The sequence below is a fragment of the Panthera tigris genome, chromosome A2, assembly GCF_018350195.1.
Source record: "Panthera tigris isolate Pti1 chromosome A2, P.tigris_Pti1_mat1.1, whole genome shotgun sequence".
NCBI lineage: Eukaryota > Metazoa > Chordata > Mammalia > Carnivora > Felidae > Panthera > Panthera tigris.
The window spans coordinates 101,010,629-101,036,854 of NC_056661.1; the positions used below are offsets into that span (position 1 = coordinate 101,010,629).

The 26,226-nt window shown below is 38.6% G+C and overlaps 1 protein-coding gene and 1 non-coding gene across 5 annotated transcripts in view; both read left to right on the forward strand.

Moving 5' to 3' along the window:
- Positions 1-26,226, forward strand: part of NXPH1 (neurexophilin 1) — a 627,612-nt gene that overhangs the window by 49,997 nt on the left and 551,389 nt on the right. For all 4 annotated transcript variants that reach the window (XR_006211339.1, XR_006211338.1, XM_042967193.1 and 1 more), the window contains exon 2: positions 16,770-16,885. The gene's annotated coding sequence lies outside the window, so the exon portion shown is untranslated. The remainder of the gene's footprint in view (positions 1-16,769; positions 16,886-26,226) is intronic.
- Positions 9,287-9,477, forward strand: LOC122236838. The gene has a single exon (XR_006215085.1). It is a non-coding gene; the product is annotated as a U2 spliceosomal RNA (small nuclear RNA).

Here is a 26,226-nt window from a genome sequence, read left to right on the forward strand (position 1 = left end):
ATAACCCAATATTATTTTCATACTCAAGACATCTAACACTAACATAACACTATGATCTGGTATACTGTCCATATTCTGAATTCCACAATTGTCCCAGTAATGTTTTCATTAATTCGTTTTTTCAAACCTGAAAGTTAGGAATTAGTCAAGGATCTTGCATTGCATTTACTTGTCATCCTTCTTTAGGGTCTTTCACGGACAGTTCCCTAGTGCTTTTTTGGCATTTTTGAAGAGTTAAGATCAGTTACTTTGTAGATAATCCTTTAATTGGGATTTGTCTGACTGTTTTATTATGATCCAAGTGGATTTTTTTCTTTTGCAGGAATACTACTGACTTGATGTTGTACCATTCCCAGTACTTCCAGTTAGGAGACACGTTAGCTCATTTTGTCCTTCACTGGTGATGTTAAGTTTGATCATTAATTAAGATAGAGTGCATCAGGTTTTCTTACTATCAAACATACCTTTTCCTCTTTGAAATTATTAAGTTATCAGTAAAGTGAGACTTTCACAACTATGTGAATATCCTCTCCAGCAATCTTCCACCCTTGTTTTGGCATTTATTTCTGATTCTTAATGGAATCAGTTATTACTGTGGTGGTTTCCCAATGGTGATTTTCTAATTCTATTGACTCTTCTCAGACATTTATTAGTTAGAATTCTTTTGTAGATAAGAGCTTTTTCTTCATCCCACTTAAAAATATTATTTATTATTGTAACACACATACATGTAAGATATATTTTATATCTGTATGGACTGATGGATTTAAAAAGTCACCGTGTTATAAGTGGTTTCTGCCATTCTTCATTATGATAATTAAATTAGAACTAGTTTAATGTAGATCCACACTTAGTCCTTCTCCTGAGACCTGAGAGCGATGTGGCTTTGAATCTAACATGGCCCAGAGCTCTCTTGAGAAATGTTAAGACTATAGCTATTAAGAGTTGAAAGCAATCTTAAGCATTACCTTTTCATGGACAGTAGGAATCATCTATATTATGTCTTATATCCATCTGTGAAAAGTGTCCATACTATTTGTTTTCTCTGGCTATCTTTTTCCCAGTCAAGATGCCCTATTGCATCTGATTCATTACACATCTTCTGCCATCTGGTGGTAGGTTACTGAGCCTATAAGAAGAGACCAGGCAGACACAGCCCTTTGATATTTGGAGACCAAAGCATGACCTGTAATCTCCAATATTGCCCACATGTCAATGGACAGTGCCTAATTAGCAGGTCATTTCTTTGTTGGTAAGAATCTTTCATTTTAAATGCTTACAAATTTTTGGAGAAGAAAAAAAGATGAGAAATATTTATTGGTCTCTGTGTTGGGACCTGTCACAACTGCTATGTTAAACCACTAGAAGCTCTACACTATTATCCTTATTTTATATATCACAGAACAGAAAGGTAAATATTCTGTCAAGGGCATGCAGCTTGTAAGTGGTAGAGCTAAAATATGAAACAAATTTAGCTGACTTTGAAGGCTGTGTTGTTTCCATTCACTACAATGACTCTAAAGTGTGTGTGTGTGTGTGTGTGTGTGTGTGTGTGTGTGTGTGAGAGAGAGAGAGAGAGAGAGAGAGAGAGAGAGAGCTATTTTTGTGTAAATCACTGAAGACCTCCCAAAATGTCAGACTGAAGTTAACTGGGTTATAAGCAATTAAGATATATTAGAACACCATGTTGTATATACTTTTTTAGGTGAATGCTGTTCTGATATCAGATTTCCTCATTTCTACATAAATTTAAGGATTCAGTAGGGTCAAGAATTTAAGAGAGTCTGGATTTAGTAATCACAGACTTGACTTTGTTCAAGTTTGTTTCTGTCTCTTAAATGTGTGAATCTGGATATCAGTAGGTGTCCCTAAGATTTAGGTTTCTCATACATAAAATGGTAATGTATATATAATATTTGGTCTATGGAGTTATAAATATTAGGTTAAATAATATAGGCAAAGCGCTTAGTTCAGGGCCTGACAGAATTTGTGCTCAATAGCTGATGAGGATTGCCATTGCCAATTATGAGAGGAGTGAGTGGGAATCTTTTTAGGGCCATAAATATTCCTCAGATTTGAAGATATTCCTGATGCATCTTCTTAGAGATGAAACAGTAAGTTATTCTTGCTTTCTATCCTTGACCCTACTTAACATTTAAATTAAAGTAGCGCTTAGCCAAATAGTTCAGAGCCTTAGTACTTAACTTGTGACTCTTTTAAATCATTGAAGGATAAGCTTTTTTGGTGACATTTGTAAGGTAGATTTTGATATTTATATCAATGTTGTTGAGGCAAAGAAATGGAGTATCATCTTCAAATATTCTTAATGTGACTTTTTTTGTATATGTGCAGTTCTCCCTTGACTTATTGCAAATAGAAATGCATGACATTTTAATTAACTTGATACATTCATTGACTTGTTATAGTTCATCATTTTGTACTTTGCAATGGATTCACTTAAAAATATTTGTTGCTTATTATATGCCAAGCAAAAATTACTTAATAAGGTGTAGGGCATAAGAAAAAGTTAGTAAATATAAAAATATATTTATCAAGCATTATGCCTGATATAGGAGATATAAAAATAAAGTACTGTCTTTTTCCTCAATGAGCTTAAAGTTTGGTTTTGTCATCATAATTTAATGAAATTAGTATTATTAAAAACATTTAGTGAGAGATGAGGAACTGAAGAGAAGTTGAAAAACTCACACAGAGAGTAAGAAGTACAATTGCAGTTTGGGTTAATCAAATATTTTTATAATATTGTTTTATTTCCTATATTGACTTTGGAACTCTATCTATCTATCTATCTATCTATCTATCTATCTATCTATCTTTTAATGTTTTATTTTTGAGAGAGAGAGAGAGAGAGCACAAGTGGGGGAGAGGCAGAGAAAGAGGGAGACACAGAATCCAAAGGAGGCTCCAGGCTCCGAGCCGTCAGCACAGAGCCTGACATGGGGCTTGAACTAATGAGCTGTGAGATCATGACCAGAGCTGAAGTTGGACGCTTAAACAACTGAGCCACCCAGGTTCTCCTATGTCTAGTTTTTAAAAAAAGCATTGATATGAATAAAAATAATGCATTCTTAACTTATTATAGTGTACTTCGTATCATTAGTAGGCAACTTCACATATAATATAATAATCAGTTCCATTTCTCCCTTCTAGACTTTGGACTATTTTTGTCATATATTTTATTTATACATATGTTATAAATCCCGTAGTATATTGCTATTGATTTTGTTTAAACAGTAAAATCTCTTTTAAATTGATCTAAAAAATAAAAAGAAAATCATGTATTTATCTATGTAGCTACATTTTCTAGTAATCTACATTCCTTTGTATAGATCCATATTTCTATCTCATATCTTTTTCATTTGGCCTGAAGGACTTCCTTTGACATTTCTCATAGCGCGTATCTTCTGGTGATAAATTCTTTCAGCTTTTGTATGACTCAAAAAGACTTTATTCTGCCTTCATTTTTGGCAAAATTTTTTGCTAGATATAGAATTCTATGGGGTGCCTCATGGGCTCAGTCAGTTGAGCCTCTGACTTCGGTCATGATCTCATAGTTCTTGAGTTCGAGCCCCGCATCAGGCTCTGTGCTGATAGCTCAGAGCCTGGAACCTGCTTCGGATTCTTTATCTCCCTCTCTCTCTGCCTCTCCCCCACTGGCACTCTGTCTCTCTCTCTCTCCCTCTCTCTAAAATAAATAAACATAAATAAATAAGTAAGTAAGTAAGTAGGAATTCTAGGTTGGCAGATAGTTTTTTTCGTTCAGTGTTTTAGACATGTTGCTCCGTTGTTTTATTGCTTGCTTTGTTTGGGGTGAGAAATCTGCTTTCATCCTTACTGGTTTGTTTGTTTGTTTGTTTATAAATGTAACATGCTTTCCTTCTCCCCCCCCCCCAATCTCCTGTCCCCAGGCTACTCTTAAGATTTTCTCTTTATCACTAGTTTTGACCAATTTGATTAATGTATCTCAGTAGTTTAATTCCTGTTTCTTGTTCTTGGGGTTTGTTGAGCTTCTTGGATCTGTGAGTTTATGATTTTCATCAATTTAGAAAAATTATGGCCATCATTTCTTCAAGCATATTTTTGGGTCCCTCCCTTTCTTTCCTTTCCTTTCCTTTCCTTTAGAGACTTTAATTACATAAATGCTAGGCCACTTGAAGTTGGCCCACAGCTCACTGATTGTTGTTCTGTTAATTTTTGTAAATTTTTTTTCTGAGTTTCATTTTGCATAATTTCTGTTGTTACTTCTCTAAAAATTTTTTTTTAATGCTTATTTATTTTTGAGAGAGAGAGTGCAAGCAGTGGAGGGGCAGAGAGTGTGAGCAGGGGAGAGGCAGAGAGAGAGGGAGACACAGAATCTGAAGCAGGCTCCAAGCCTGACATGGGGCTCGAGCCTATGAACTGCAAGATCATGACCTGAGCTGAAGTCGGACACTTAACCCACTGAACCTCACAGGCGCCCCTGTGGTTACTTCTTCGTGTTTATTTTTTCTTCTTCTGAAATATCTAATATCTAATCTCTTCAGTCCCATGAACTGCAAGATCATGACCTGAGCTGAAGTCAGATGCTTAACTGACTAACCAGGTGTAGATTTCATTCCAGCCATGGCTGTTTTCATATCTAGTTTGATTGCCCGAGATTTCTGACTTTGGAGAATCTCCCTTTTTAAAAATATTTCTTATCTTTACTTAAAATTTTGAACGTATGGAATATAGTCATAATAATTATTTTAGTGTCCTTTTCTGTTAATTCTAACATTGGTCTCAGTCTGGGTCAGTTTTAGTTGATTGATTTACCTCCTCTTTAAGGGTCATATATTCTGGCTTCTTTGTATTTATGGTAAATTTAGATTGGATGCCAGATACTGTGAATTTTATTTTGTTGGCTGCTGAATATTTTTATATTCATTTAAATATTCTTGTGCTATGTTCTAGGATGCAGTTAAGTTACTTGGAAACAGCTTGAACATTTTGGGTCTTGCTTTTTTAATTGTATTATGTGTGACCAGAGCATCATTTTGACCTCATGTCTAATGTAATATTTTTGAGTATTTTATCCAGTGTTCCATGAATGATGTGACTTTTCAATCTGGCTGGTGATAATGGGCACTGGTCCTTGTCCTGAGAGGCCACTGGGTATTATTCCTTTAATTCCCTGGTCCCCCAGAAAGTTTCCCCAAATGTATGTGCTGAATATCAGGGAGACTGTCTGGAGACTTTGAAGGTTCTCTTTGTGCTGTTCTTTCTGCAGACTCCATCTGCCTTGTTTTTCCTAGGCTCTAAGCTCTATCTCCTCAATTCAGAAAGTCTGATGGGCTCTGCCTGATTTCTCCCTCCCTGTTAGAGTCCTGGAAACTCTCAAGGCATGCAAATGAGACAATTTTGAATCTCACCTTATTTATTTCCTGTCTCTCAAGGATCACTGTCCTTTGTCGACTGATATCCAGTGTCTTGAAACCATTGTTTCATAAATTTTATTTTCCCCGTTTTCTTTTTTTAAGTTGTTTTATTATTCTATTTTAGTTGGAAGCTGAAGTCCCCTTTTTAGCATTTTTAAAGATACTGTCTCATTGTCCTGTGGCTACCAGTGTTTCTGATGAGAAGTCAGAGTCATCCCCATTATTGTTCTTGTATGTGTGATCAGTTTTCCCCTTTTGGTGGTCTTAAAATATTTCTTTATTTTTGTTGTTCAACTGTCTTACTATCATGTGCCCAGGTATGGTCTTCATTGTACTTGTACTGTTTTGGTTTGCTCAGCTGTTTGGATCTGTGCATTGATACTTTTCACCAAATTTGGGGAAATTTCAATGATTATTTCTTCAATCTCTTTCTCTCCTATTCTTGTGATACTCTAATTGTATGCCTGTTAAACATCTTTCTACTGACCCACAGTACACTAAGGAACTATTCCTTGTTTGTTTGTTTGCTTGTTTTTTTAAGGTGCTGTTCATTTTAAAAAATTAAGATTTATCTTTGTTCTTCAGTTTGGGTGATTTCTACTGACTTATCTTCAAGCTCACTGATCCCTTTGTTTCCAATGTCCAATTTTCTCCTAAGCTCATCCAGTGAGTTATGTATTTCATATATTTTATTTGTCAGCTCTTGAATTTCAATTCACTCTTTTTTATAGTTTTATTATCTCTGGTGATATTCTGTATTCACTCATTCTATTCATCATATCCTTTAACTCTTTGAGCATGTTTATAATAGCATGTTAAGAGTACTTCTCTGATAATTTCAGCATCCATATCATTCTGACAGACTACTTTTAACTGAATTTTTTTTTTCACTTCGGGTCATACTTTTTTTCCCTTATTTGTATTATAGCAGGTTTTTTTTTAATGTTTATTTTTGAAAGAGAGAGTGTGAGAGCGTGAGGGAGGGAGGGGCAAACACAGAGGGAGACACAGAATCCAAAGCAGGCTCCAGGCTCTGAGCTGTCAGCACAGAGCCCGACATGGGTTCAATCCCATGAACTGCAAGATCATGACCTGAGCCGAAGTCAGATGCTTAACTGACTAAGACACCCAGGCACCCCCATTATAGTGGTTTTTAAAAATGTATACTGGATGTCGTGGGTGAAACATAATTTATGGATTATGCTATTTTCTTTACTGAATTTTGAGTTTTTCTGGATGACAGTTAATTCATAGTGATCCCTTAGATCTTGTAGAGAGGTGGTTCTCAACCAGGAGTAATTTCTCCCACCCTAGGAAACATTTGACAATGTATGGAGATATTTTTGGTTGTCACAACTTGGAGATGATGATGGTATATGGTGAGCAGAGATCAGGAATGCTTCTGAACATTTTATAGTTCACAGATAAAGCACCCCACAGCAAAGAAAGATCTGATCCAATATTTCGATAGTCCTGAGGTTGAGAAACACTATTGTAGTTGTTTTAGACATTGTTAGAAAGGATATAGTACAGTTTTTTTTCCCTGTTAGAGCATCTCCCTTATTCTAGGGCACAGTTCTTATTTCTAATGTGTGGCCTTTGTGGAATCTTCACTAAATGCCCAAGGTACTAAGTGAAGTCTCTCTGTTCCACGGTGACTGACTAGAACTCTAAATTCTCACAGCACTTTATAACCTCTTATATCTTCATTGAGGAGTCACTTCAGCAACTGTTCTCTGAATGGACTCAATGAGCTTTACCCTGCTCAAGTGCAGCCTAGTGCTTGGCCAAAGTCATGAAGGGCACCTCCATGCAGAGTTCTGGGGATCCAACTTTTTGTATCTTGCCCATCTCAAGTCTCTTTCTCTTTAAATTCTAGCCTTTTAAGCAACCCTAAATTCCAAAGTTTGTCTCCTCTGGCTAATGAGACCACCACTTTCTGTACTTCAGAAAGTACCCTAGATAGAAATATGGGGTCAATATGAAGCTCATCCTACATGTTTCTGTGACCCTTCTGTCAAGGATCATAGCCCTGTATAGTTCGTTGTCCAGTGCTTGAAAATAATTGCCTCATATACTCTGTACAGTTTTATAGTTGCAGTGAGAATATTTCCCATACCAGTCATTCAGTCATGGCCAGAGTTAGATATTTCATACTGGAATTGAATGTCAACTCTAAATCTTAGGTTTCCTTATCATTCTTTGAGATGAACAAGATATTCTTTTAATCAGAAGTAATTCTTTGGTAATAGATGAAGATATAATTGTAGCTTCCTTCCCTAGAAAATACTAGAGAGGAACATTTCTGATCTACCTTCTTATTCCATTCTCCAAGGCCATTTAAATGCTGGCTAATGAGAACACACAAGCAATGCCTTCTCTTTACCGATGATAATTATAGCTATCTTATATTGTGTGCTTTCTATTGCCAGGCACTGTGCCAGTAGATTTACATACATTTTATTTTATTTAATGTTCACAGCAGCCCTGTTTCTTCTGTTTTACTTATAAGGGAACTGAGGCTCTGCGAGGTTAAGTAACTGGCTCAAGTTTGTAGAGCTAGTGAAGTGACAGAGCTGAAACAAAGGCTTAAGTTTGTCTGACTCTAAAGCCTTAAATGTCTATCAGTCAGAGCAGGCTAAATGATGTTCCAAACAACCCCTAAGTCTCCGTGGCTAACCACAGTAATGGTTTGTGAAAGTGTTCTTCTCCTTCCCAACACATTCCAATATGGGTTTGTTGGAAATGTCTCCTCATGCCATCCTTCCTGCCTGTGGCCCCATCATTCCCTGGGGACTTGGTGTTCTCTGCTCCTCTACTTCCTCAGAAGACAAAAAAGAGAATGTAGAGGATCAGGCTGGAGGATTTTCAGGCTGGTAAGTGGTCATTTGTGATCACATGCAGTTGGGCAGAAGTCAGTTACAGAATCCGTCTCGAGGCCAGGAAATATAATCTGGCTATGTCCTCAGGAAAAAAAGAGACTGGGTTTTGGTGAAGAACCAGCCAGTCCTACCATACTATATTAACTCAGATTCTCCCCTAAGTTGCTAGTTGGGAAGCATTTATACACCTTGCTCTAAATGCTGTTTTTCTAATATGTGGAATTTAAGAAGCAAAACAAATGAACGCAGGGGGGAAAAAAAGAGAGGCAAACCAGGAAACTGACTCTTAACTGTAGAGAACAAACTGATGATTACTGGAGGAGAGGTGGGGGAGGGGAATGGGGATGGGGATGGAGATTAAGGAGGGTACTTGTGAGGAGCACCTGGTGTTGTATGTAAATGATGAATCACTAAATTCTGTACCTGAAACTAATATTGCAGTGTATGTTAACTAGCTGTAATTTAAATAAGGATTTAGGAAAAAAATAAAATACTTGTATCTTAAAAAAATAAATAAATGCCATTTTTCTAGGCTGGGGCTTGGTTTAGTATCACACATTATCATCCTTGAGGTTAGTGAAGTTAACACAAATCAAGTCCTGAGACAAGTAGGATCTTCAGAGATCATGTATCATATTGTCCCTCAGAAGGGCAATCATAATTATCGATATCCCCAATTTTAAGGGATACATTTTTATTCTTTATTTTTAATACTTTAATCTATAGATGGTATCTACATTATTTTAGTTAGGGCACTACACTTGCTCTCCCATCATTCCCTCCTGTCATATGCTGCTTTGACCTGGGCTACTGAGGAGTCAATGCCTTGTTTTCTTGGTCTTTCTTTCCTTGTCCATGTGTCAGGATTTCAGAATGGTATCTTCCAGTGAAAGCTGAGAGTCTGTAAACACAACATGGGTGTCAGGAACTTTCTAACTGTCGTGAAAGCAACATCAGTGCTAAATTAACAGCCAAAAAATAATCACCATTGCTTCTCAGCCTTTTGGCTAAGATCAAGTATAGTATTTGTTCTTACCAGTTTAATATCTGGTATGTCCTCTGTCCTAGGACAATATATTAAGTGGATTTTTGGAGCAGGGAGATGGAACAGGAGCTGGCTCTGTACACACCATGCATCAACCTGGTATCATGATACTTCTAGGAAAGGTGCACCCTGTGGGGTTAAAAACCATGAATTTGAGGAAGACACTTCCAGAAAGGATGTGTAGGGTCCTTTGGGAAATGGCAGCAACACAAGGGACACCAACAGTTAACTTACAAGCAAATCGGCAAAGCCTTTGGTCAGGTTGCTTTGCTCAGTCCGCCTTTCTTTTGATTTGAGTACATCCAAACCATGTGTTTGTTTGGAGTATTTGAGCAAGTTCCCTGAATTTCATTCCAACTGCACCTGCCCTAAACCTGGACCTTCTTTGCCCTCCTGATGACAACACATCTAACATTTCCCTGTCTTTAATATCTTTCCTCCTCATTCATCCTGCAGAGGACTCCATTATCTTTAGGTCTTATTCTTGCTCAGACACTTTTGGCACCAGTGGCACATTTCTTTCTCCAAATCACAGCTCTACCTTATATCTCTAACTTTGTGTCTGGGTTCTTCCCTCATTCACCCCCTGATCCAGTCAGACTGGTGACCTTTGTGTTCTAGAACTTGTTCCATACTGTTTCGCATCCATGCCCTTATAAATGGAGTTCCCAGTATCTGGGAACCTCTCATCTCTCCTCCTCAAAGTCCTAGCCAGTTTTCAGGGCCCAAGTGAAAATTGATCTCTTTTCTGAAGTCTGCGCCCATGTTTCTGGTTAAATAAATCTCTCTCTTTCCTGTGTTTGTGTAGCACTTTGTACTGCTCACAGTCTGCTTTGTGTCTCATCTTCTCTGCTGGGCCACAAGAGCCTAGGGAGCAGATGTTTTGTGAACCTTCCTATCCACCTCCTGTAGTGCCCAGCATCACACCTTGCTCAGCAAAGATGCTTAGAAATGCTTATTGGACAAAATTAAAAGCAGACTGTGACATCAACTGTACAAAGACCTTTTTCTCAAATTAATCTGGAAACTAAAAATAGACTATTCTCAAAATGATTAGATAACATACTTGAGATAAACTACTTATGTACAACCTAAAAGTGCATTTAGATGGATTCTCTTTAAAAAAAACAAAACAAAACAAAACAGAAACAATCCCTTCAAAAAGTTAATTTTCTAAATAGATCTATAGCATTTTTTTAATGTTTCTTTTTGAGAGAGAAAGAGAGAGACAGAGCATGAGTGGGGGAGGGGCAGTGAGAGAGGGAGGCACAAAATCTGAAGGCTCCAGGTTCTGAGTTGTCAGCATAGAGCCCAACATGGGGCTCGAACTCACAAACTGCGAGATCATGACTTGAGCCGAAGTTGGACACTCAACCTACTGAGCCACCCGGGTGCCCCTATGGTATCTTTTAATGGTCTGCATTTCTCAAAGATAACATTAAATGCTCTAATCAGGTAGGGAGAAAGATTGGAATTATCCCCATAAGATGTATTCCGATTTCCAGTTTCCAAAAAGGCATCTGAAATGATGGGTGTCGAGTGTGCCTGGGATGGCACTACTGCTGGTGACTTCTTTGGCAATGTCCTAGATACAGTTCTGCTCATAGGTTGGCTCTGCCCAGGAGAAGCACAACTTTTGTTGGAAAGCACAACTGCTGGTACAGCATCGAAACAAGTCGTCTATACGAGAGAGATCCTTCAGAGAGGATGTGTATCTTCATCAAAATTCTAACTGCATTGAAACTGTCACTCAAGGAGTTAACATCTGTGAAGAATAAAAAATGCAATGGAGAGGTTTCAGGCAAAGCATGGGGAGCCTGATAAAATTATCAGTGAATTAAATTCAGACAGATGGCTTTAGAAAGAAATGAAGTACACAAACCTTATGTAGAGTATAATGACTCTCACTCTGACAGGGGCTTTGTCAACAGGGTAAGCACTTTTTCTTTTTTTTAAACTGGATTTTAAAGCAGTTGGAAGTCAAATTCTTCTCCTTTTCTGAGGTGTTATTTAGTACTTAAACAACAAAAACAACAATGGTTTGTAAAGCCACCCGGATAGCCTCAGACTCTGAAGCTCCGGGAGGAGCTGCACAGCGTGATAGAAGGCAGAGGGTAGGCGTCACTACTGCTGCTGCTTCTTACTCTCCTCAGACTCCCTGCCCACATCAATAGGTCCTTGGCAGCTAAAATATTTCTACAGAACAGAGGCCAATCATTAGCTCTGCTTACAACAGCAGGATACCAAGGGAAGCTTCCAGCCATTAAACACACACATGCAGACGAAAGACACAAATACACTGATTTCTGCCTTTTAAAATTTCAGTTTTTACCATTGTTTTTGGTTGAATTAAAAAAAAAATAGCTCTTAGAGCATCCCACTTAATACTATCGTTTTACATTTAGACAAAAATGGTGCGAAAATAATACGTTATTTCTCTCTCAGAAATTCTTTTTCCTTATGGTTTTTATGTTATCTTCATGCATTTGGCCCCAGGAGCCCCCTCTTTCAGGTGACTGGCCCCAGCATATTCATGCTTGGACGCCAAAGGGCAGGCTGCTTCTTAGCAATGGACTTTGCCTTTGTTCCAGACCAGATGTTCTGTTTCTCCCTGGTAACAGTTTGCATTGTGGTACCTTATTATACGGTGCTCTCTGGAACTGGTGCCAGGGTAGCCTCCAAATCAGCCAAGAGCAGCGCTGAATCAATGAGACAGCTGGCGGCCTCCCGAGGGAGGGAACGTTTTTACCTTTTTGATTCATGCAGTCTCCGCTAGTTCAGATCCAGGATGCCATGAATGATTTTTCTTAGCGACAGGTGAGAACAAAAAAGCTTTGTAAACCTAATTCAATAGAAGCTGGAGACTCGGTGTGCTATTGATTAAAGGGAGAAGACGATGAAGAGGAAGTGTACACACAGTCCAGTTGCATTTTCCCCATAATCGACTTCTGTGCTCTGGCCTGTGTTAGAGCTGTCAGCTTTGCCGGGAGGAGAGGCTTGAAAATCAAGAGTATTGTGTCTGTTGACCTCGGGTTAGGATTTTAATCATGTCTCTAAGATTGCATATTATCTACAAAAACAAGATTACTCCTTTTTGTTTTCATTTTTCTAGCTATAAAATTCACTGATCTATTGCTAACTTTGCTAAAAATTTAAGATGACTTTAATGGGCTTGTTGACATCATCCAGGCTTTAATGTTTGGGATGTGTTTATTTATTAGGGCTATGGATTGGGGTAAATATCATCCACATTTATACCCAAGGATTACAACTCAGTGTGAGTTCTTGCCCTAGGTCCTACACATCAGCACACTTATTGAGTGAACAAGAACGCTAGGGGCGCCTGGGTGGCTCAGTCAGTTAAGCGTCCGACTTCGGCTCAGGTCACGATCTCATGGTATGTGAGTTCGAGCCCCGCGTCGGGCTCTGTGCTGACTGCTCAGAGCCTGGAGCCTGTTTCAGATTCTGTGTCTCCCTCTCTCTCTGACCCTCCCCCATTCATGCTCTGTCTCTCTCTGTCTCAAAAATAAATAAACGTTAAAAAAAAAAATGTAAAAAAAAAAAAAAAGAACGCTAGTTCTACCCTACTGTGTCTCCCACTGCTCTGTAAAAGCAGGCCAGTTCTTGAGCCATTGTAATCAGAGGACCATTAGATGAGATGCCACAGTACCTGAGATCTCTAGTCCCAGTGTGGTGGAGAGGAGAAAATGAGACAGTAACAGAAGTCAGAGACCTTGTAGTACATCATCCCCATCAATCATGGCAGACGTGTTGGCAACATGATGGATGACACCCAAACACTGACCTTGGTGGGTCAGCCTTTGTCACATAAGTAACAGAATAAGTCAACACAGTGGGTCTACCTACCATCAAATAGGAGCGATAAGCTGTGACTACAGCAGAGGGAAAATGAACATTAGTGTCAAATGTTGTCTATATTTCTGAGCCAGAAGTAGCTGGTATCTTATTGTTCAGGGATTGAATTGGATGGGATATTTTAGGAAGGAGAAAAAAATCAATGTTATCAAGGCATGCTTGTAGCATTATGAGTTTTCCTCTTAACTAAGCTATTAAATAAGACAGTAGTGAGTCTGTAAAGTATACATTCTTATAGAGTGAAAACTATTATAACATAGATGACTTTAAACCTGAATATTGGCTCATATACATGCAGTTCAACACTTAGTTGGTGACAGATGGTTTGGCTTGGGGATAGACATAATTTAGTCTGGGAATTCTGGTGACTTTCCCATGGTAGTCTTAGAATTTGTCTCTCTAACAATCTTCCAAAGTTTCACAGTTATAAATGACCTACCCCAAATCCCTTCTCTGAGTTTAAATATTCCTTGATTGGTCATAGAAAGTAAGGAGAAATTCTCAATAATGAGCAGCAGGACATGTGGAGGGCTTGACAGCTACTGAAGATAAAAGAATTGGTGAAGAGATTATGATACACTTGCTTTTCATAGGAGTGAGGTTGGAATACATTGAAGCAAGACCTGCCCATTTATTTTCCAGATGGCTTTGTGCCATGTTGTAAGAAATTCAGTCAGCTTTATCATTGAGAACCACTTCCCTAAGCTAGTGGAATCACTGAAAACCCTGTCTCATCTCTTTTGAAATCAATATTAAAAAATCAAGAGACCCAGATATCAAGTGCTTGTCTCCCCTTCAAAGTCAAAAACTCAGGTTGGCGTCCTGAAGCATCCAGTCAAGGGGAGCCAGTCAGGTGGTGCATTTACTTTTAGGGTCAGAACTTGCATATTTCCAATCCAGTTAGTTCGAGTTGGCATGTACTTTTCTTGAAACATCTGTGTGCTTACCACTGTGCCAGCCATCAGTAAAGAGTTTTTTGTTTTTTTGTGTGTGTTTAGAGAGAGAGAGAGAGAGAGTAAGTGGGGGAGAGGGGCGGGGTGGGGAGAGAGAGAGAGAGAGAGAGAGAGAGAGAGAGAGAGAATCTTAAGCAGACTTCACACTTAGCATGGAGCCTGATGTGGGGCTCAATCCCATGATCCTGAGATCATGACCTGAGCTGAAATCAAGAGTTGGACACTCAGTCAACTGAGCCACCCACATGCCCCTAAAAAGAGGCTATTTTAAGGCAAGCAAATAAAACATTATTTATCATAACAGGTCTTATAAGCTTTTGGAACTTTAAGAGGTCGGTAAAAACTGAAAATGCGTATGAAGTCAGGAAGGATTTAGGGAGAAAAGGGGCAATATTATATGCATACTAGCTTTATTAAGGAAAAGAAATCTAGAGTCAACCTTCCTGCTTTTGAGATTGGTATCAGGGAGGATGAACATATCTTCTCATGGATGGCCTGATGATATAAGCTATTTGTCTGATCCAGAAAGCCATTTCTTATGTTCTCCAGCTCTTGCAATTGGAATAGACACTGAGCAGCCAAAACATGTGGATGGATTGTGTTTGGCTGTGTGGACTGTTGTCTAGAGAGAGAAGATAAGGCATAAGTGCTGATGGTATTCTGGATGTGTTTCTTTCCCTTCTGGGTGAAAGCCAAAGATGCTAGTAGGCTGAAAACTGAGTTGTCTTGGTAATCTTTCCTATTCTTCTTAACTGCAGGATTTACAAGACACTGCTCTTTGGGTCTAGGTATCATTTTGGGATCATATCATCATAATTCTATGAGTATGTGCTGGGAGGGCAAAGTTGCAGAGCAATTGCTCAGCTGTGCTGGGGAAGGAGGCAATTACCAGAACACATTTTAGCCCCACTTGTCAGAGTGAGTTTCACCCAGGCACAAGGGGAGCATTAACTTGGGCAGTGTACCTTTTAGGAGGCTTAATTTAGTTTTTTCTTCCCTTTAATTGTGTGATTTCAGTATTTTAGCCACAATCCCTAGGCTGTAAGAACCTTTAAACAGCTCTTTATTATGAAGCAGGACATGGGTTTTTGAAGAAGAATGAACAGGGAACTGCATAATTTATAGGAAAACTGCATGATAGACTTTTTCTTTACAAAGAACATTGGGGTTACATTGGCACTAGCCAAATACCTTTTTAATGAATAGTCAGTAATCAGCAGCAGCTACAGTAAATGCTTGAATTTTTTCCTTTTATGTGCTATGAGTCCATAAATTAAGCATCTGATTCTGATTGCTGTCATGAATACACATGCTTTTTGCCACCCACCCCCACTGCTCAGATTCCCTGCATCAGTTCATGCTCAGTTTAGAGCAGTGTGAAAAATGGAGGGCAAATCTCTTTTAATATGTTTAATTTTCATCCACTTTAAATACTGTGATGGAAAAAGGATGTTGACAATACACTCCACTTTCTTTTTTGGATCTAGACCACAGTTTGAGTTTTAAGACAGCAGTATTATGTTCTAGACTGTAAGAAAAAGAGTTTATACACTCTTTTTTTTATATATTCAAGAGCCATTAAAATAAATTTAATTGCCAAGGTATCCTTTTTTTTTTTTAAGCAGAGCTTTATCTGAATTGTAAGCTTTCCATTTGTTCATTCCTCTAAGATTTTGCACATGCTATTTTCATCACTTGGAATGTATCCTCCTTTTTTCTATTCTCTGCTTCTCAATATTTCTAAATTTAACAAAACCCCAAACAAATGCTTCAGGAAATTATTCTTTTCTAATGTCATCTGCAGCCAATCATCTTCACTTCCCTCTCAGTGGTTCCTTAGCTTCTGTGAAGTTAATGTGAACAGATGGTTATTAATTTATAACCAAGATCCTGTCTGAAAGTTTAAGAATATTTTTAAAAATCTAAACATTTTTTTCTAATTTCAACAATGTCATCTGTGGTAGTTATGGCTCCAAGCCAAGCAACAAAGTCTATTTATCCCAAAGTATGGACTAAGTACAAATATTTAAAAAGCATCATCAGAAAATATTATTGTAATATTGGCAATAAAATAAAATCTTAGAGCTTCATGTGTTCCAGGTACTGTTTTAAGTCCCTTACAAGTGCTAATTCATTTACTTTTCACAAAATTCCTGCAAGGCAAGTACTATGATTTTGCTTATTTTACAGAGGTGGAAACTGAGGCACAAGAGTAACTTCTCAAGTTTGCAGAGCTAAGTGGTAGAGCTGAAATTCAAGTCCAGGAGTATTCGGAAGATAACTTTGGGGCCCTGTTAAGTGCTTTAGTTAGCAAGAAGGAAAACAACTTCATAAATGCGGGTTCTGATAGTTTCCTCAAAGGCCCACTAGATGGCAGTGTTGTCTGATACAGCTCTGTGACTAAAGGGGCTTAGCCAGGACCTAGGGTTTATAGGGGGAAGTGAATGTGAGAAATATGTGTGGAGTGTTTATTATTCAATTGCCATAACTTGGAGAATGCCTTAAGTTATACTTAACTTTTTTTCAGTTTATGTTTTTTCTCTAGCTCAGTAAATTATAGTATTTTAAGGACAGAGAATATTGTTTCTTTCCACAGCTCCTGCAACTGAGTTTCTCATACTTGGAAAATGGCAGAAGTCTTTCCTACAGAGTGCAGAAGTAAACCTTGCCATGGGAGAAACAGCTTCCTGATCAAGATATTTCCTCAGCCAGGTAAGTTTCTTACTGCATCTCAGGTAGTGATTTGAACACCATATTCATGCAGTTAGTATTGTTGAATACATGTCATACGACATTTGGAATCTTCACTTTTGCATAAGTACAGTGATTTTGTAGTTTAAGTGTGAAAAGTATCCCTTGTGTCATTCCGTTAGCTGAAGAGAGTGACTTTTGCTGCTCTCTTTTGTATTTCACTGTGACTGCCTGAGGAGGGAGTGACAGGGAATATGGAGGAAGCCCAGGAGGAGACTTGGGTAGGATGTGAACACTGTGGAGAAGTGAGGTGTTTAGCTTTGCATTAGGTAAGCAGAATTTCAACAAGTCAGGATCAGCAAATTTGTGCAATGTTCTGGTAAGCCACTTCCCTTCTGCAGCCCACTCATTAATTTTCGGAAGCCTGACAGAATGGCTAAAAGGATGATCAATTTCAAGTGTCACTCCTGGCGTGTTTTTATCCTTATGTAAAAAGAGTTCCTGACAAGTAACCCTGTTAGTGCCCTCAAAATGTCTCCTATTATTAAATATTGGGAATAAGCTGAAATAATGAAATGAGCTTTTTTTTTTTTTTTTTTTTTTGGTCACCAGTGTGGTTGGTCTAGGAGATGATGAGATTAGTGTCTATTACTATTATGTGGGCTTACCTAAGACTCAAACCAGCAAAACCTTGAGAGAAATGTACACATTTCAAGGAGAACTACTTTTCTTTAGTGGATTTGTTTGGAACAAATGGTTTATCTCTACTCATTTTGCAAGTGATTGCATAACATTGTTACCTAGCAGATAAAATCCTCCTTCTCTTCCTCCTCCTCCCTGAGAAATTTTATTCTAATATGTTGCTTTAATCTTGGGTAGGTAACTGGTGTTATCTGGGCCGCTGAGCTGCCCCTGAGAGAGTCGTGGGTGGCACTGTGGGTGTCTCTCTACCAGAGGGACACAGTGCCTTTCTCTCCTTGTGTTTGCTTCTCTCTTTATCCTCACTCAGGTATTTTCTTTTTTCCCTTCTTTCCTGGATGTCACATTTGCTTCCTTTTCTTTTTGATAACACCTTCTATCCTTAAATCTTTAGGCCATGTCATAGATGATGTTGGACATTTTGATGCCTGTTGGCACTAAAGCATTTGCTGATGCTGGTCTTAATTCCTTTTATATCCTAATATTTGGTGAACTGATTTTATTTCCAATGTGCTTGGTGAAAAAAGGGGAGAAAGTTATTGCAGAACCCAGTTGCAGAATTTCTACTGCAAAGATGTAGAAAATTCTAAGAAAGATAAAGCCTTAAGGTGAGACAAACATTGCACGACCCTGTATGTGAATAGGTAGTGGCAAATGTGAGTGCCTGCTCACAGGAGCCAGGTACTTAAAGCAAGTAAATGACATAGACCTAGTAAGAATGGAAAAGAATGGAAGAGCATGTAAGCCATTCAAGGGGGTGGGGGGCAGCTGCTGTTCAACTCTGAAGCTTCTGCCCTTAACAATGTGCAATCTACATGACTTTAACTTGGGGTGATGCTAACTAATCTCTATATATCTGTGTGTGTGTGTGTGTGTGTGTGTGTGTGTGTGTGTGTGTGTATATATATATATATATATATATATATATATATATATATTTCTGGGGAGGAAAGAAAGAAAGAAAGAAAGATAGAGAGGGTGCCTGGGTGCTCAGTCAGTTGAGCATCCAGCTTTGGCTCAATTCATGTGACTTTGAGCCCTGTATCAGGCTTGCTGCTGTCAGCACAGAGCCTGCTTCGGATCCTCTGTCCCCCACTCTCTGCCCCTCCCTCATTCATGGTTTTTTTTTTCTCTCTCTATCTCTCTCAAAAGTAAAAATAAACATTAAAAAACAGAAAGAAAGAAAGATAGGGAGAAGGAAAGAAAGAAAAAGAAAAAAAAACCTGTCTGCAGGCCTAGAATATCCCTAGGCAGCTTATTTGTGACTCCTGCTATAAATACTATGAATTCTAGAGATAGATTATTGTAATTTTGTTACACCTGGGAATCTTAATGTTACCACAGTGTTCTGACAGAAGTTTTAGCACAGTTTTCTGGATGAATGTTCACCCACTCAATTAAAACTCTGTAACTCATCAGAATGTGAAATTCTGAACTAAGACTGGAAACAGTAAACTGACTAATTAAACAACATCACTTGCTGTTAAAATACGAAGAGTTATTAATTTATAAAGCTAATTGGATTGGAATCCAGCTAAACTTAAACCAGAGTTACATTCTAATTGCTCTTTTACTTTAGAAAATATCAAAGACCAGGAGATGATATTTTTATGGTGACAGTTCTTAACAATCCATGCAGGTCTTCAATAGAAGCCTTTATTAGAGGAGTGGTATTTGAAAGAATAAAGTGTAACAGGCCAACTTTATGGAGTTGACTCAGAGTGCATTAGAAAAAAAAAGAATTTATAAAGAATGTTAAAAAACACAGCCTTCATTCCATATGTACTAGTATCTAATACTCTCACAATGTATTTTTTAAAAATTTTGTTTTCTGGAATGTTGTCTGAAATACAGATTTTACAAACCGAGTTGTTTTCAATACTTTGAACCAGTTACGAATTGTTTCCTTTGTGTTAATAGAGCTGTCAGACTGTTTGTACTCATGTTGCCTTTGATGTCTATCAAGAATGGACACCCAAAGAGAAGGCTGGGAGGCCTGTTTGACGCAGCCCTCCTGTAGATGCAAAGTGACTGACTTTCCCAAGTGGAAGAGCGTATACAGACAGTGTGACAGGAGTAGAGGATGCTCTGTCTTCTGGTGCAAACGCCCGCTGATATTTGAGCATTGCACTGTGAACAATTCTGTTGAGACATGTTTCTCAGATGTTTGCCTCAGATTGCAGGGGCTTTTCCTTTTGCAACCCAGGTTACAATAACCTTAGAGACCCCTATGAGTCCTTTCAGGTTTCCTGCTTGATGAGTTTCCTCTAGCTGTTACCTGCCTTCTGAAACTGTGTGGCCTGCCAAGCTTCTTGGGAATCCTGACCACATCCACTGTACCTTACAGTCCTGTCAGGAAGTGTCAAGTGCAGTTTAATCCCCAATACCGAGGACTGTCAAAATGCTAATCCCCACCCACTGTGGGCTCCCAGGAGCGGTGCTGAGTCCTTACACAGGACGCTGGAGGCCTGTATGTGTCAAGGTTTGTCTCCTGTCGCAGCTGCCTGAGGAATCCTGAACCCTGCCTTGTGGCCACAGCTGTGGGAAGTCAGGCCCTGCAGGGCATCCCCACTTTCCCAGCTCAACACTGCTGCTTGCCTTGCACGCAGATGCCTCTCAGGGCAGGTGACTTTTACCTCCTTGGGGTCTGTCATTCATGCATTCCACCTGGTGACCTTTCCTTCATGTCTCTTTACTGGGTGCCCATTTACGGGTGCAAACAGCGTCTCATTACCAGCTCCCTCGCTTTGTCATTTGCCAGCTTTGTGTCAGGCTGCAGTCTGTCAGCAGCCTGACACTCTCAGTTCAAAACCAACACTCCTGCTCATTGTTGCCCGCACATGTCTCCTCTCTCCCCTCTGTCTGCCATTGGACGGAGCCTCAATGCCATGCTCAAGGTGCCATTGTGTGGTACAAAGGAAGACAGGGTTAGGAGAGACTCTGAACTCAATCACTTGTCAAAGATTATGTCTTTATGAGGCACTTTTAATTAGGCTTTGCTATTTGGTTTCTAGCTTTTCCCTACATCCCTCTCACCCTTCTTATCACTTATCCACATGCCCACCAGAGAGAACTGTAATAACAATGAAATGGGATTTTAACTTGAACAGCTATAGGACTTGAAAGGTGAAGGTCGGGGCAATAGCAATGCAACGAGTAGGAAGAACAAACAATTACAATTCAGTTGCCACCCATATACCTCTGTGGGGAAGACGATAAACAATCATAAGGCTCCTTTAAGGTTTTGCACAAGACAAGAAATCATCTACTTTGTTTTATGTAAGACACATTGCTTCTGAAGCTGCTTGGTCTTGTCATATGACTATACTTTCTTCTCTTCAAATGTTTCATTTCTCTCTCTCTCTTTTTTCTTACTGGATGTAGAAACCCTTTTCCTACCATAATGGCATTGAATTGAGTAGAACTGCATTTCGTTGACAGTACAAAAGAATATAATCTGGCTTGTTGTGTAAACCAATACATGTATGATGTGCCTACATTTGTACCTGGACTTCTGTTTCTGTGAGCAATGAGTGAACACACACACACACACACACACACACACACACACACTGCTCCATAACAATCTCTTGTCATATCTGCCTAGATGGTAATGTTTTATGTAAATAAAGTCTCTAATTAATTTTTATGACCCATGCAGGCTTCTGCAATTCCTTTTCTCAGCACCAATGTGTACAGAGTTAGCATAATATTAAAGTTCTTTTATCAATTTTTATTCTTTAATCTGCTATCCTATTTCTAATCGGTTAACAGCTTAAAAATATATTTTTTTCTTTTGAAATATTTTTTTCCCCTTGAACTGGAAAATTTTATAATTAGGTGGTGTGATAAAATCAGTAAAACAAAAAAGACTCTCTCAAGATTTAACTTCCTGTGTGCTATCTTTGGACAGCGACTTTGCAAGGTGCCTGAGAATGCATGGCCTGAGAATTTGTTTGGACTGCACTTTTTTCAATAATTGAAGTAATAGTTCATGTGTGGATGCAGATTATAAAGTTCTGTAATAGTTCCCATTTGTTCATATTTTTATTCTTGCTGCCAACATCTGCTTTATTTTCTGAATGCATTTGTAAGTACTGTCTAGAAGCTGTATGAGAATTTAACCTTCTCTCTTCCAGAAGATGAGGAAATACTAACAGATGAGGCTTTAAGGCATCTTTTTGCATCTTCCCCTATTCCCCCAAAACTGTGAATTTTATCCTATTTTGGTTTTATGATCCACACAGAGTAAGGACATAATTTCATTCATATTACCTCAGTCAGGTATGTGCACCAACAGGCATGTACTTTTTACACTGAGAGGAATTCTCACTGTTTGTTGCAGAGAACTTCTTTTTAAAATTTACTGGTAGTAGGATTTTTATTATATTTTAGTCTGGAAACAGAAGCATTCATTCCTCTGGGGTCTTTTTCTGTGTGTGGAGCCAAAGAAAGTCTCTAGAAGTCAGGAGCTGTGTCTTCGCTTTGCGTTGTTATGGGTAAATTGTAGAGGTTTCTCGTTACAGATTGTGCACTTGGCATCCTCTTACAGGCGCAACAGACCTTTCCACTTAGTTACAGGATGTGTTTCTGAAGACAAATTAAATCTTTTCCACTGAGAGCAGAGAGATCTTTTCTTTTTCCTCAGCCAGAAAAGATCTGGTTAGCTTATGTTAATAACAGAATCCCCCATATTATGGCATAACTCTCCCTGCACACTGAAATGCTGCTCACGTGATTGGGTGTAATCAGGAAGTGGGTGGTATGATTAAATAGGCCTAATTTATGTTGGGGGCAGCTTGGAGCCAGAAGCTTCAGAAAATATGTATAAGAACTTCTCACATTTTGTTACTTTAATTAAACAGTTTAAAATGCACATTTCCCCAGAATTTGATATTCTACCCCACCCAATAATATTCTATGTTGTAAATACATTGAATTCTCATAATCAGAAATTCTTGATAAATTTTACACCAACTGCCAGGAGAATAGTGTAGTTAAAGAATCCAGAGGGTGAGGTTGAAACAAGGTCAAATTAGAGGCAAAGACCTGGTGTGATCATCCCTATACATGTCTTAGGTTGGGTGCCTCAGAAGCAGGTCCCCAAGATGAAGATTAGCGTATGAGTGATTTTCTAAAGAAATGCACCCTGGACAAACACAGGGAGTGAAGAAACTAAGGGTGTGATTCTGTGCTGAGATCCAGAGGAGACTGGCTTTGGTCTATACCACAGGGAAATATTTGAGGCAAGAAAACTGGGCTTCTCTAATCCTGTGCTCCACGAATCACTAGCTAAATATTCTGACGGTGAAGCAAGCTAGTAGCTTGAGGGCTGTATGCCACAGAAGAGCAACAAGTGTTATCCAATGGAGGTTAAGGCACACTACAGCCAGAAGAGGCTACAGAAATAGCAAAGGGCAAGTAGGCAGAGCATAACACAACTACATACTATAATTCCTGTGGAAGCTGGTTTGAGCTCCAGAGTACCACCTGGGTGTTTCCTCAAAGGCCAGTTGTTTTCCCTTTAGTTAAGCCTACTAGGATACGAGACCATTAATAGGAAGCTTGGGTACTAAATAGGAGAGAGATTCTGGAGCCCACTTCAATCTACTTGCCAGGTCTGATTGTGCACATCTCTTTTCCTAACTCCTAGCTCAGTGATGCACTGGTAACTTGCAGTCAACTATGGTGGCAGTGTTTCCATATGGATATTTGAAATCACCACATATTAGGGCTTAACTGGGGGCAGGTAGGGAGCAAAGCCAGTTGTTAAATGATTACCATCATACCACTCTGATGGCAAGCAAAAATGTTAATAGAGAAAAGAAATTGTTAAAAGTGCACATTTATTCTATTAAATACACCAAATAACGTATACATTAAATAATATTAAATGATTTATATGAAAACATTTTGTAATAATCAAGTGCTATACAAATGTAATTCTTGAAATTGCCTATTACAACATAAGAAACATACAACACTTCTCTCCAGAGCATCTAAAGTGGCAAAATACTGTAAAAATAATTGTGAAAAGGTGATTCTTTAGTTGTTCTGATCTAATTGTTGCTGCTATCAGGCAAAAGCTATCCCAGAAGAGAGTTTACTTATCACTTTCTTCTTTTATTTCTTTTCCCAAGATGCCTAGTTAATTGCCTTATGACTCATGTCTTATACTTTGCTTCTCTCATAGACAGATAGAAAATGTTTTATTGGGAGAGGTCACCACATAAATGCGTAATACTCTCTTTTCTGGTGGATATTGTGAGGAAAATAGACTAGTCCAATAGAAAGAAGCCACAACAAAAAAACCCCAAGAATTTCCAGTCTGCCTGAACATTTTAGTATATGGGCTGCCGAAGCAAGCACTGCCTGAAGATTTTAAAGGAACACAGTGCTCTTCAGACTTTTAAAAAACTCAGAAAACTCAGAAACTTTTTTAAGTGCTGTGTCATGAAATCTTGTTTGCAGGATGCAAGGGTCACTTCAGTTCATTTTGTAGCCCCCAACGTGCCATGGCTAGTACCCAGGCTCTGGGGAAGGCAGTGAAGAAAATTGCCCTGAAAAGATAGTCATACCCCTCTCCCATTCCAGAAAGGCATTGAGTCCTATTTGATAGCTGAGGTTTTGAAAGTTCAAGTATGGTAGGCAGAATCATATCCTACCTGCCAAAGGTTGTTTATATCCTAATTCTGAAACGTGGGAACATGTTATTTTACATAACAAAAGGGGCTTTGCAGATAAGATTAAGTCAAGGATTTTGAGTTGGAGAGATTGTCCTGGACCATCTGGATTCATCTAATGTAATTACAGCCCTTATAAGACAAATTCAGGAGGGTCAGAGCCAGAGAAGGAGTGATAAGGAAGCAGAGGTCTGAGTGATTGGAGGGGGTGATGAGCCAAGGATGTGGCCTGTAGAAGTGGGGGAGAGGGGGCGGGGAGAAAGGAAGGAAAATCTCCCCCAGGGCATCCAGAATGAGCACAGCCTGGCCAACATCTGTTTTAGACTATTGCCCTTCAGAAGTGCAAGGTGATAAATTTGTGTTGTTTTAAGCACTAAGTTTGTGATACTTTTTACAGTGGCAATGGGAAGCAAATACACCAAGGTTCTAGGCTCCAATATCTCCTCTGAAAGTACCCTTTAGTCCTCCTTTTTCATAGTGCTGTTTAGTGATTCCCATGAGCTAAGCAGGGACAGTAATAAATGCAGCTCCAGAGAGGAATGCTACACATGACTTTTAATGAGCTCAAAAAACTTTTCTACATTGACTCATTTATCCCAACAGATTTTTTTTTATTAGAAAGGATTTTATTCTAACTTAGCATACAAAAACATTAATAGTTTCTAATATATGAAGTCTTTTCAAATTTTATTATCTTCCTGCTAACCTGATTTTTACAAGATAAGCATTTTCTATTATAAATGAATTAGGTATTCATTATAGAAAATTGGAAATAGAAGGAAAAAGAAAAAGCATCCATTTTCCCATTATCAGAGAAAACCATTCAATGTTTTTTCTTCCAGTGTTTTATGCACACTTTTTATGTTTATTGTACTTATTTACGTAATAACATTTTGCATCCTGCTATTTTTACTTAATACTATATAAATATTCACTGTATGCTTGTGAACTTATTGTGACTATAATTTTTTTTTTTCTGTTCTCCAATTTGGATTGTTGAATAAACCCAAACCCAGTAAGGGTTCTTGGATACAAATATAAAAAAAAAATCAACTCTGGCAAATGGAAACAGAAAAGCATATTATATTGAAAGGGTAATTTGGGTGACTTATGGAACTAATGGGCAGACTGGAGAATCAAGGGAGATGAGATGTAGCCAAGGTCACATTGCCTAGGACACTTAGGATCCTGGTCATTGGGCTCTCTCTTCTGACTGTGCCATCTTTAAGAAATTATTTTTTAAGTGTTTTTATTTATTTATTTTTAGAGAGATAGAGGGCTCAAGCAGGGGAGGGGCAGAGAGAGAGAGAGAGAGAGAGAGAGAGAGAGAGAGAGAGAGAGAGAATACCAAGCAGGTTCGTAGCTGACAGCACAGAGCTTGAGGCGGGGCTTGATCCCATGAACCTGTGCCGACATCATGAGTCAGATACTCAACTGACTGAGCCACCCAGGCACCCTTGACTGTGCAATCTTTAAATGTTGCCTCCAATACACAAAGAGGCCCAAGAAACCTGTTTGTGTGGTAGGAGGCTCCCTGCATCGCATAGAAACCTTGGAAAGAATATTCTGATATTACCCTCCTTAAATTATCAGGTTTTTATATTTTTAAGGGATTTAAATGCCACTTTGTGATATGTAGGTGTCTACCCAAGGTTTCTAGGATAAATTCTGTCTTGGTTTACAGAACATATTAAGATATCATCTCGATAAGGGACAGACATGGTATCTTGTGGAAGGATGTGATGTTCAAAAAAATTTTTGGTACCAAATTACGGCATGGAGCTAGAGATTTCCTAGGATTCTGAGGCAGGATGGTAAAAATATACTATGCTCCTTGCCAGATTGTAGCAAACTGCTTCTGGACTTTTCTGGTTTTAGTGATACAGAGAGAAAAACATTTTTTAAAAATTGAAAGCCACATACTAGATACCCAAATCTGTATTTATTTGCTTCAGGAAGAACAACACATCTGGAAGAGCA